This window comes from Curcuma longa, chromosome 11 (assembly GCF_044706935.1).
Source record: "Curcuma longa cultivar G26 ecotype Majalengka, Jawa Barat chromosome 11, ITB_CL_G26_1.1, whole genome shotgun sequence".
In the NCBI taxonomy this organism is placed as follows: Eukaryota; Viridiplantae; Streptophyta; class Magnoliopsida; order Zingiberales; family Zingiberaceae; genus Curcuma; species Curcuma longa.
Window position 1 is genome coordinate 23,027,206 of NC_133871.1, and position 8,559 is coordinate 23,035,764.

The window sequence follows — 8,559 nt, forward strand, 5'->3', positions numbered from 1 at the left end:
CGCCGACTTTCTTCCCTACATTTCGTCTGTCTCTGATGCATATTCGCGGTTCGAGGACATCCTCAGCCATAGATCAAAGGAGAGCGCCGCTGCTGCCGACGCCGCTTCTGGTGGCGAAGGAGAGGTCCGAGGGCAAGGGGAGGCCCTGGTGGCTTGTCTCCGGGAGGTTCCGTCGTTGTTTTTCAAAGAGGACTTCGCGATGGAGGAGGGCGCCACGTTTAAGGCAGCATGCTCTTTCTCACCGAAAGAGAACATGGCCCTCCAAGAGAGACTGACGCAATACCTGGACGTTGTTGAGATGCATTTGGTGAGGGAGATCTCACTGCGTCGACATTTATAATTACTATCTTATGAGTCTTATTTGTTTCATTATATAGAGTTTGGTTTTAACATGCTATATTCGTTTTTGTAGCATTCTTTCTGCAGAATTCATGCGTGCTTCCATACCTGATGGCAAGGTTGTTGATTCAATGATTTTATCAAGATTAGTGAGCAAGGCTGGTGATCTTATGAAAGGAGTAGAGGACCAAGTATGTCAACCCTCATCTTTGTTCTTATGCTTTGTCATTTCTAATTTTCTAGAGAAAGTGGTAGTATTGAAGTTATAAATATGCATCTTGCTATTGATGTAAAGTAGGAAATGTTGATGGAGTTAGGGTTATGAATTAGAATTACAACATTATTGTGATCTTTGACACTTTGACTCATTATCTACTACATCTGTACCTGTATTGGATACTGACATTTAGACACAAACATTTTGAGTGAACATCAATATTTTCTATTAATCACATATAACATTTTTTAAAAAATGTGCCAGACCCTTGGATTTGCACCCTTGTCGGCTACTTGTACCCAAGCTTGGGTAACAGATGGTGATATGTATGGCAGGTCTTGGTCCACTAATATCTTTCACCTGACCCTTTAGTTTCATTTTTTTGTTTTATGCATACCACTCGTTGAATCACTTGTTTATCTCTACTTGGTTTCTTATATATGGGATATCAGTTCGTCCATAGAAAGCAACATGGAAAATTATGCGTATACTTTCGTCTATGGTTTTCACTTTTATAGTTATTATTTGAATCACAGGTTTGTGGCATACCTTCAAGAACACTCGATCAATGCTCCTTGTACACATTGTTCGTGTCTTTCTTAACACTGCTGAGCTTATAATTGCATGCTATTGCCATTAACGTTGCAATTTCATATTTAAATCATGAAAGGTATAGAAAAATAAATGAATTTTAGAAGAATCATGCTGAATTGGCATCCACATGATAATGACATATGAGTGAAACAAAGTTTTCTCCAACTTCAAATGAATATGACCGAATTGTTGTTTATACACATCTATATGGGTGCTTAGCACTTAAAGTTACGTTTCGTGCCAGCCGGCATGAACAAAATATTTCATTATGCCCGCCAACTAATACGTGGAACAACTCAACAAGGGTTTATGAGATCTTTCTCCCGCCACAAATTTTTTGCTGTTCCACAAGCACCAAGGTGGCACAATCTTGTAACGCCATTCATGAATCTTTTGTTGTGAATCTTCTTCTGTTTTGTGAGACGAAAACAATGTGATTTGGCGGAGCTGTCTCATGAATTCTTCCACCGCAAGCCTTCCGTAAGCACCAAAAGCTATGTGACACGAAGCTGTCTCGTGAGCACCTTCAGCCAGCTCCACAAATCTTCTGTGAGGAAAAGTGACGTGACGAAATCAAATGCTTCCTTTTCCCCCTTCTTTTGCCACCTCTTCTCCTTCCCCTCTTCTTCCACTGCCTCTCCTCTTCCCTTCTTCGACACATCTCCGACACTGATATAACAACACTTTCTCGAGCTGGCTGAGTACTGAAACATTTCAAACCTTGGTGTTTAATGTATGAACCAAAGATTGCCTTTTCTAATGTGGTGACATTTTGCAGTATGTGAGCCATTGTGGTGTAGGTAGCCTAATGTGCAGCTCTATGTGAGTTGGATCCATGCATGAGCCAATCCATGTCAGTTGAATTCAATCTAGTTAAATAAAGAATGGTCCAGTCAAACCATCCACTACTAATATAAAATAGAAAGATCATTATGATGATGAACATGCTAAAGATATTCTGGTAGATAAGTACTATTTTAGAAAGAGCACTGCTATCTTTTTACAATTTTTTTGCTTGGGGATGCAACTCTCAAACTCTTGTTTTTTAAATATTACCGCTTACATGTTACTGATATGTAATTTGTTCTATGTTAAGTGGCAGATGTAGAATTTTAACTTGTATTACATTTTTCGTAGTTGCTATACAATTTCCTTTTTATGGATTGCTTAGGTTGATTAATTTGATATATGATGCTGTGGTTGAAAAAGTTTCATTTATATGAATTTTGTATGTTGATTTTTGAATACATTTTATGATAGATGTTTTCTTATATATATTGTTTTGCATCTTGATAGTATAGTTCTACAAGATGTTCCAATTGTGTCTTTGGAGCTTGCATAAATTTCATATACTCTATGTAGCACCTTGGCTGCACAGAATTTGTTTGATATTCAATGTGTTAATCAGAGACCTTAGGGATGATGATACAAAATGTGAAAAATTGAAAATATTACTAACAAGATATGTACGGAGGCAAAATTCCATGGTCACAACTCTCCTTTATACCTAGAAGATAGATAACAAGAGAACTAATTATTTTTTTAGTTGCCAACTATTTTCCATTATGATATCAGTCAGTTTACTTGAATTAGTTTGCAACAACTATCCTGTCAGTTGTTAGAATTAGTAGTCTTTTCCAAATTTCCTACCTTACTATCTCTGATGTGTGTTTGCTTTTCAATATTTTTAATGTCAAATTCATATTTACATCTATTCAAAATGCCTTTTTGTTCTCTGTTTTCTTTCATCATTTGAAGTCCAAAATTGCTGTAAGTATATCAATAATTTGCCTAAACTTCAATAGTTGCATGCACTAGGCTGATGTAAATTACTGCAAGTCACATAAGGTACTATGTTTTACTGCAGGTGAAGTTAGAGGATGAGGAAAGCTCTAACCTTCAAGATTTTCTTCTTCCACTCATCATTGGTCTACTAAGAACAGCAAGTTTCCTTTCTTCCTCATTTTATTTTATTTTGATAGATATGTTATATTTTTTTGAAGTAACAATGTTAATGTGTATAGTTAATCTCACTTTTCTTGCTATTTATTTATCTTCATTTCTGGTTGTGTTTATTCCAACAATGGGGTTGGCCATTCATTTTCATAGATTTAGAGAAATTTTAACTTTGGTTGTCTTGGTCTAATGTAACACTCAACATTTTTCATTTGGGCTTGGGATTGAAATTTGTGTTTTTTTATTCATATTTATTAACTTTTTTATTGTTTTGTTCTTTTTCCCATGTACTTTGATTTTGCATGGATGAAGGCTATTTCTTGTTCAAACAAAGGCGATCTTGTTATGAGCCTAGGTATCGATCTCTAGTTGGAATGATCTTATATCATGCTTTGTTGACACATTCTGCTGGTTGCACCGTTTCTTGTGTTTGGTTTCTCGACAAAAAGAAAAGAAGAAGACAAAGCTAGAGGAATTGGATGAAAGCCTTGATGCAGCTAGAGGAACGAAGAAGATAACATCTTGTATCTTACACCTGTGGACATCTGAAAATCAACTGACTATGTTGTTGAGTGGTATCCCATCGGCACTGCGAGTTCTGTGCATGACACATAAGAAATGTGAGAAACTTATATTTATCTCTGCCACACAATTGCACACCTCTGCCTCAGCCCTATGCTTGCTGTCTCTCATTACCCATGAATCTGGAAGAAACTCTTAGAAGAAGTCAACACCTGTATTGTGTATCATACCTTTGTCGTGTGCTACTTGGTCGGTCCAACGTGTATGTTTTGGCCATGCTGACCAACATGACATGCTATTTAGACTGCGATTCAAACATTCAGCAACATGGTCTTAATTATTGTTTTCATGATTTATCTCTGTACTTCTCCTTTCCATTTTTTAATAGGACTTGGATTATGCTAACTAATGTGTTAAAGGAAAATACCTTCAGTAGTTTCATGTGGAATGGTGATTGCCAAGTAATCTTTGTTTAGCTATGGTTTAACTAACACCTTCACTTTTGTTAAAGAAAAATTTTGTTTCTTTCTAAGAGGGTCTATATACTTTATTTTAGGCAAAGCTTCCGTCTGTGTTGAGGCTGTACCGTGATACACTTATTACTGAAATGAAAGCTTCAATTAAAGCTACAGTCGCTGCTTCTCTTCCAGTTCTATTAGCTCGAACAATGGATTCTGATCTAGTTACCAGCGATAGAGTTGGTGATTCAGATGGTCTGACCAATTGTCATATTCTTTTGCGTACATAAAGATCATTAATATTATTTTTTCTTGTTTTCATGTTCTTACATCTTGAATCAGGTGGAAGTTTGTCCCTTGCAAGCAAGTTGCGGAGTCTATCTCTTGATAGCTTTGTTCTTCTTTTGAAGGCTATTTACAGAGTTGTGCAGGTAAAAGTATTTAGAATTATTCCATTTTCCATTCACTTCTGATATTTTCACATACACATAGCTAGTCTATGTTACTCAGACTGGAATGCAAATACTTGAAATATCACGAACGGCCATATTGGACCGTATGCCACGCACCGGGGGTTGCCCCCGTGCCGCCCTATAGGATGTGCGTGACGTCCGCATGTCCGCGGGGCAAGTGACTCGGGGAAGAAAAATGTCATCACGAACGGCCATATTGGACCGTATGCCACGCACCGGGGGTTGCCCCCGTGCCGCCCTATAGGATGTGCGTGCCGTCCGCATGTCCGCGGGGCAAGTGGCTCGGGGAAGGAAAATGTCATCACGAACGGCCATATTGGACCGTATGCCACGCACCGGGGGTTGCCCCCGTGCCGCCCTATAGGATGTGCGCGCCGTCCGCATGTCCGCGGGATGTCTGTCACCTCATCTTTATAATAAAACTTTTACATTTGATCTTGGTGTCTTGTGTGACTGTGAATGGGTGGAGCGGTGTGTGTGTGTGTGGACATGAAGAGAGTTAACATGTTAAAACCAATCATCACAATATTGTGTTACTGTTTCAGTCAATTTTGTTACTTAAAATGTTTACAGAAAATGGGTCCTATCATTTGTGGATAACCTCTTTATCTCAGGAAAAACAAGATATATTCCCATGTTTTGTGGGAATTTCTGTGCATGACTTGAGAAAAGAATTTTTTTATATATAATTGATCTATCAAAAACCAACTTAAAATTGGACCTTTCAGTTTGACCAAATTAGCTTATCAATATTACTCACCAGTATAATCTAGGGTAAATTACAATGTACTCCCAAAAGGTTTTAATCTTTGTTAGTTGGACTCGGGTTTGAGTATAAATTGAAATGTTCCATTTGACTAGTTCGATAATTTTCACACGTGATGAATAGGGATGTTGAGTGTGAGGTTAGATGATGAGTCCAAATATGTCGTCATAATATTTTACTCTTCCCTATCTTCCTAAAATGCGCTCGACACCATTCTAGTGTCCAATCAACCCTAACTTATGTAGCTAGATTATTTTAAAATAAAAGCATCCCTATCATTATGTTTAAATTTCATTAAAACTTATAAAAGGTTTTTTTTTTTTTTTGCAAATCCCACATTAAGATGTGTGTTCCTATACACCAAGTCCAAAGCTGTTGGCCAGAGCAACATTTTGAACACTTTCCTTTTCTTGCTCTTCCCCTTATACTTTGATCTTTCCTCTTCTGTTCCCGTTCCCGTTCCCGTTCCCCTTCTTTTGCTCTCCTTCTCCAACTTAATGCTTGCCTATTCTCTTTTGGTTATCAATCACCCTCATATCCTGTGCCATTTCTACCGTCACCTAAGGGGACAATATTGTTTGCCACAATCACTGTTGCTTTTGTTGTAATGATCACTTTGCAACCTTAACTGACCTAGTGGACCCATTCTCTGTTAGATCTCCATCTCACCATTAACTTGGCGCCTTTTTTCAACCTCAACAATTTCTCTTTCACCATTGTCCTTTTGCAACCTCAACAATCTCGCTGTCACTATTGTCCCTGTTACTAACAATGTAGATTCCCAATATATATTTTCCATTAACTGGTGCCTTTCGACCTCAACAATCTCTCTTTCATTATCGTCCCTGTAACTAACAATATATATTCCCTGTAACTGGCAAAATCTTGATTGCAATTGTCAATCTGCAAAAGATTGGCTGAATATGCTATAGCTTGAAGAATCAGATTCCAGATTGAAAAAGAATCCAGATTAAAGAATTGCCAATTAGATTATTGCAAGCCTTTCTACTTTCTTTAAAAAGTTAATACAGTTTCAATTGTCCAATCTGTAATCAAGAAAGTCTTCTCTCTACTCTATATGGTCCACCCAATGGCTACCTGAGGTGTAGTACTAGCACGGTTAAGGTTGATTTAAGAGTTGTATTTGTTTCTGTATTGGTTTTTGAAGAATACTAGTGTAACAGGATTGGAAGATATGGAAAGGTGGCAAAATGATGGTTTTCCTTGTTTACTGTTAGTTTACTATCTAGCAGAAAAGGTTTTCCAGATAGCTGTTCATCGAGCATATTGATGGTGCACTTACCTGGCCATATAAATATCTCTGTACTTTGAACTGGTTTTCTCCTGAATTTCATGAATTGCCACAGCTGCAACATGGATCTTTTTGGTGATTATTCTTGAGGAAATAACTACTAGCCTGCCTCTGTTACAGTGGTTCTTTATCTACATGTATTCTTTACGGAATAGGGAGAGCATGTCTACTTTTTTGCAATAGCAAGTAATTGCTCTTAGAAACTACTGATATTATTTGAGATGTTCTCAGAAGATGAAGACTCATTGGTTCTATAGGCAGGATCCTATAGGGTTACTTGCAATTTTGAGTTAAAAGAATGACTGATGTTAAAAAGTAGTGCAATCGTGAAAATGATTTGTTTTCAATGACAATTAATTTATTAGTTTACGATTTTTAAATGTTTTCCTATCATGATGGGAATGCCTAAATAAACTTATCAAAGTAATGTGTTTTGAGGACTTGCAGACGCTACTATATTCTTTGGTGAAGGTATACAAGGTTGTTGTCATGGCATATCTGGGCGTGCCAGCGATTATGGGTGCTACTGGATTGGTAATCAGACATTTTTTTTGCGCCCAATTAACATTTGATATATTCAGGCCCCTGGTTCCTGTCTGGATACAGTAATAATTTTCAAGCTACTCTTCAGGGAAACACTTGCAAAAATCAGTTCAGATATGGAAAGGTGGCAAAATGATGGTTTTCCTTGTTTACTGTTAGTTTACTATCTAGCAGAAAAGGTTTCCAGATAGCTGTTCATCTAGCTATTGATGATGCACTTACCTGGCCATATAAATATCTCTGTACTTTGAACTGGTTTTCTCCTGAATTTCATGAATTGCCACAGCTGCAACATGGATCTTTTTGGTGATTATTCTTGAGGAAATAACTACTAGCCTGCCTCTGTTACAGTGGTTCTTTATCTACATGTATTCTTTACGGAATAGGGAGAGCATGTCTACTTTTTTGCAATAGCAAGTAATTGCTCTTAGAAACTACTGATATTATTTGAGATGTTCTCAGAAGATGAAGACTCATTGGTTCTATAGGCAGGATCCTATAGGGTTACTTGCAATTTTGAGTTAAAAGAATGACTGATGTTAAAAAGTAGTGCAATCGTGAAAATGATTTGTTTTCAATGACAATTAATTTATTAGTTTACGATTTTTAAATGTTTTCCTATCATGATGGGATCCTTCCCCCGGACCCTGCATGGCGGGAGCTTCGTGCACTGGGGCTGCCCTTTTTTTCCTATCATGATGGGAATGCCTAAATAAACTTATCAAAGTAATGTGTTTTGAGGACTTGCAGACGCTACTATATTCTTTGGTGAAGGTATACAAGGTTGTTATCATGGCATATCTGGGCGTGCCAGCGATTATGGGTGCTACTGGAATGGTAATCAGACATTTTTTTTGCGCCCAATTAACATTTGATATATTCAAGCCCCTGGTTCCTGTCTGGATACAGTAATAATTTTCAAGCTACTCTTCAGGGAAACACTTGCAAAAATCAGTTCTTTTTTTTTTTTTTTTTTTTTTTTTTGCATCAATGTAAATTCAACATGCTGAAAAATTGTTTGTCTACAGTTCATATTGCAGCAGTTTTTTGGGCACTAGGCCATTTTATGAGTTGTTTGTAAAAGATATGCACGTCCTCATGTAAAAGATACTTCAATACGTATGCACACGACGTCCACTGGTAGTGTGGCAGTCAAGGTAGGTTATGATGCTTCCCCTTGTTACCATGGGCCTACTAGTAAATTTTGAAGAGTTTTAGTTTTTTTTTTCCCTTTTCCATAATCACTTTGATTGTGATAAAACATAAAGTAGTTCTATAACAACTGAATAAATTTTGGATGGTTGCATCGTCTTGCTAAATAAGTTTCTCTAAATCTATAGTTTGGGATGTTTTTTCTTTCTACAGATGCTGCACTTTTT

General features: G+C 37.2%; 2 long non-coding RNA genes across 3 annotated transcripts; both read left to right on the forward strand.

The window, feature by feature from the left end:
* Positions 1-245: 245 nt before the first annotated feature.
* On the forward strand, positions 246-4,285 carry LOC141842053 (uncharacterized). Of its 2 annotated transcripts, none has more exons than XR_012602847.1 (4): positions 246-307; positions 413-530; positions 2,969-3,092; positions 4,185-4,285. It is a non-coding gene; the product is annotated as an uncharacterized LOC141842053 (long non-coding RNA). The 2 variants fall into 2 exon arrangements; XR_012602846.1 differs by having other exon boundaries at positions 3,018-3,092.
* On the forward strand, positions 4,283-7,263 carry LOC141842054 (uncharacterized). The gene is made up of 3 exons (XR_012602848.1): positions 4,283-4,341; positions 4,429-4,517; positions 7,085-7,263. It is a non-coding gene; the product is annotated as an uncharacterized LOC141842054 (long non-coding RNA).
* The last annotated feature ends 1,296 nt before the right edge of the window (positions 7,264-8,559 follow it).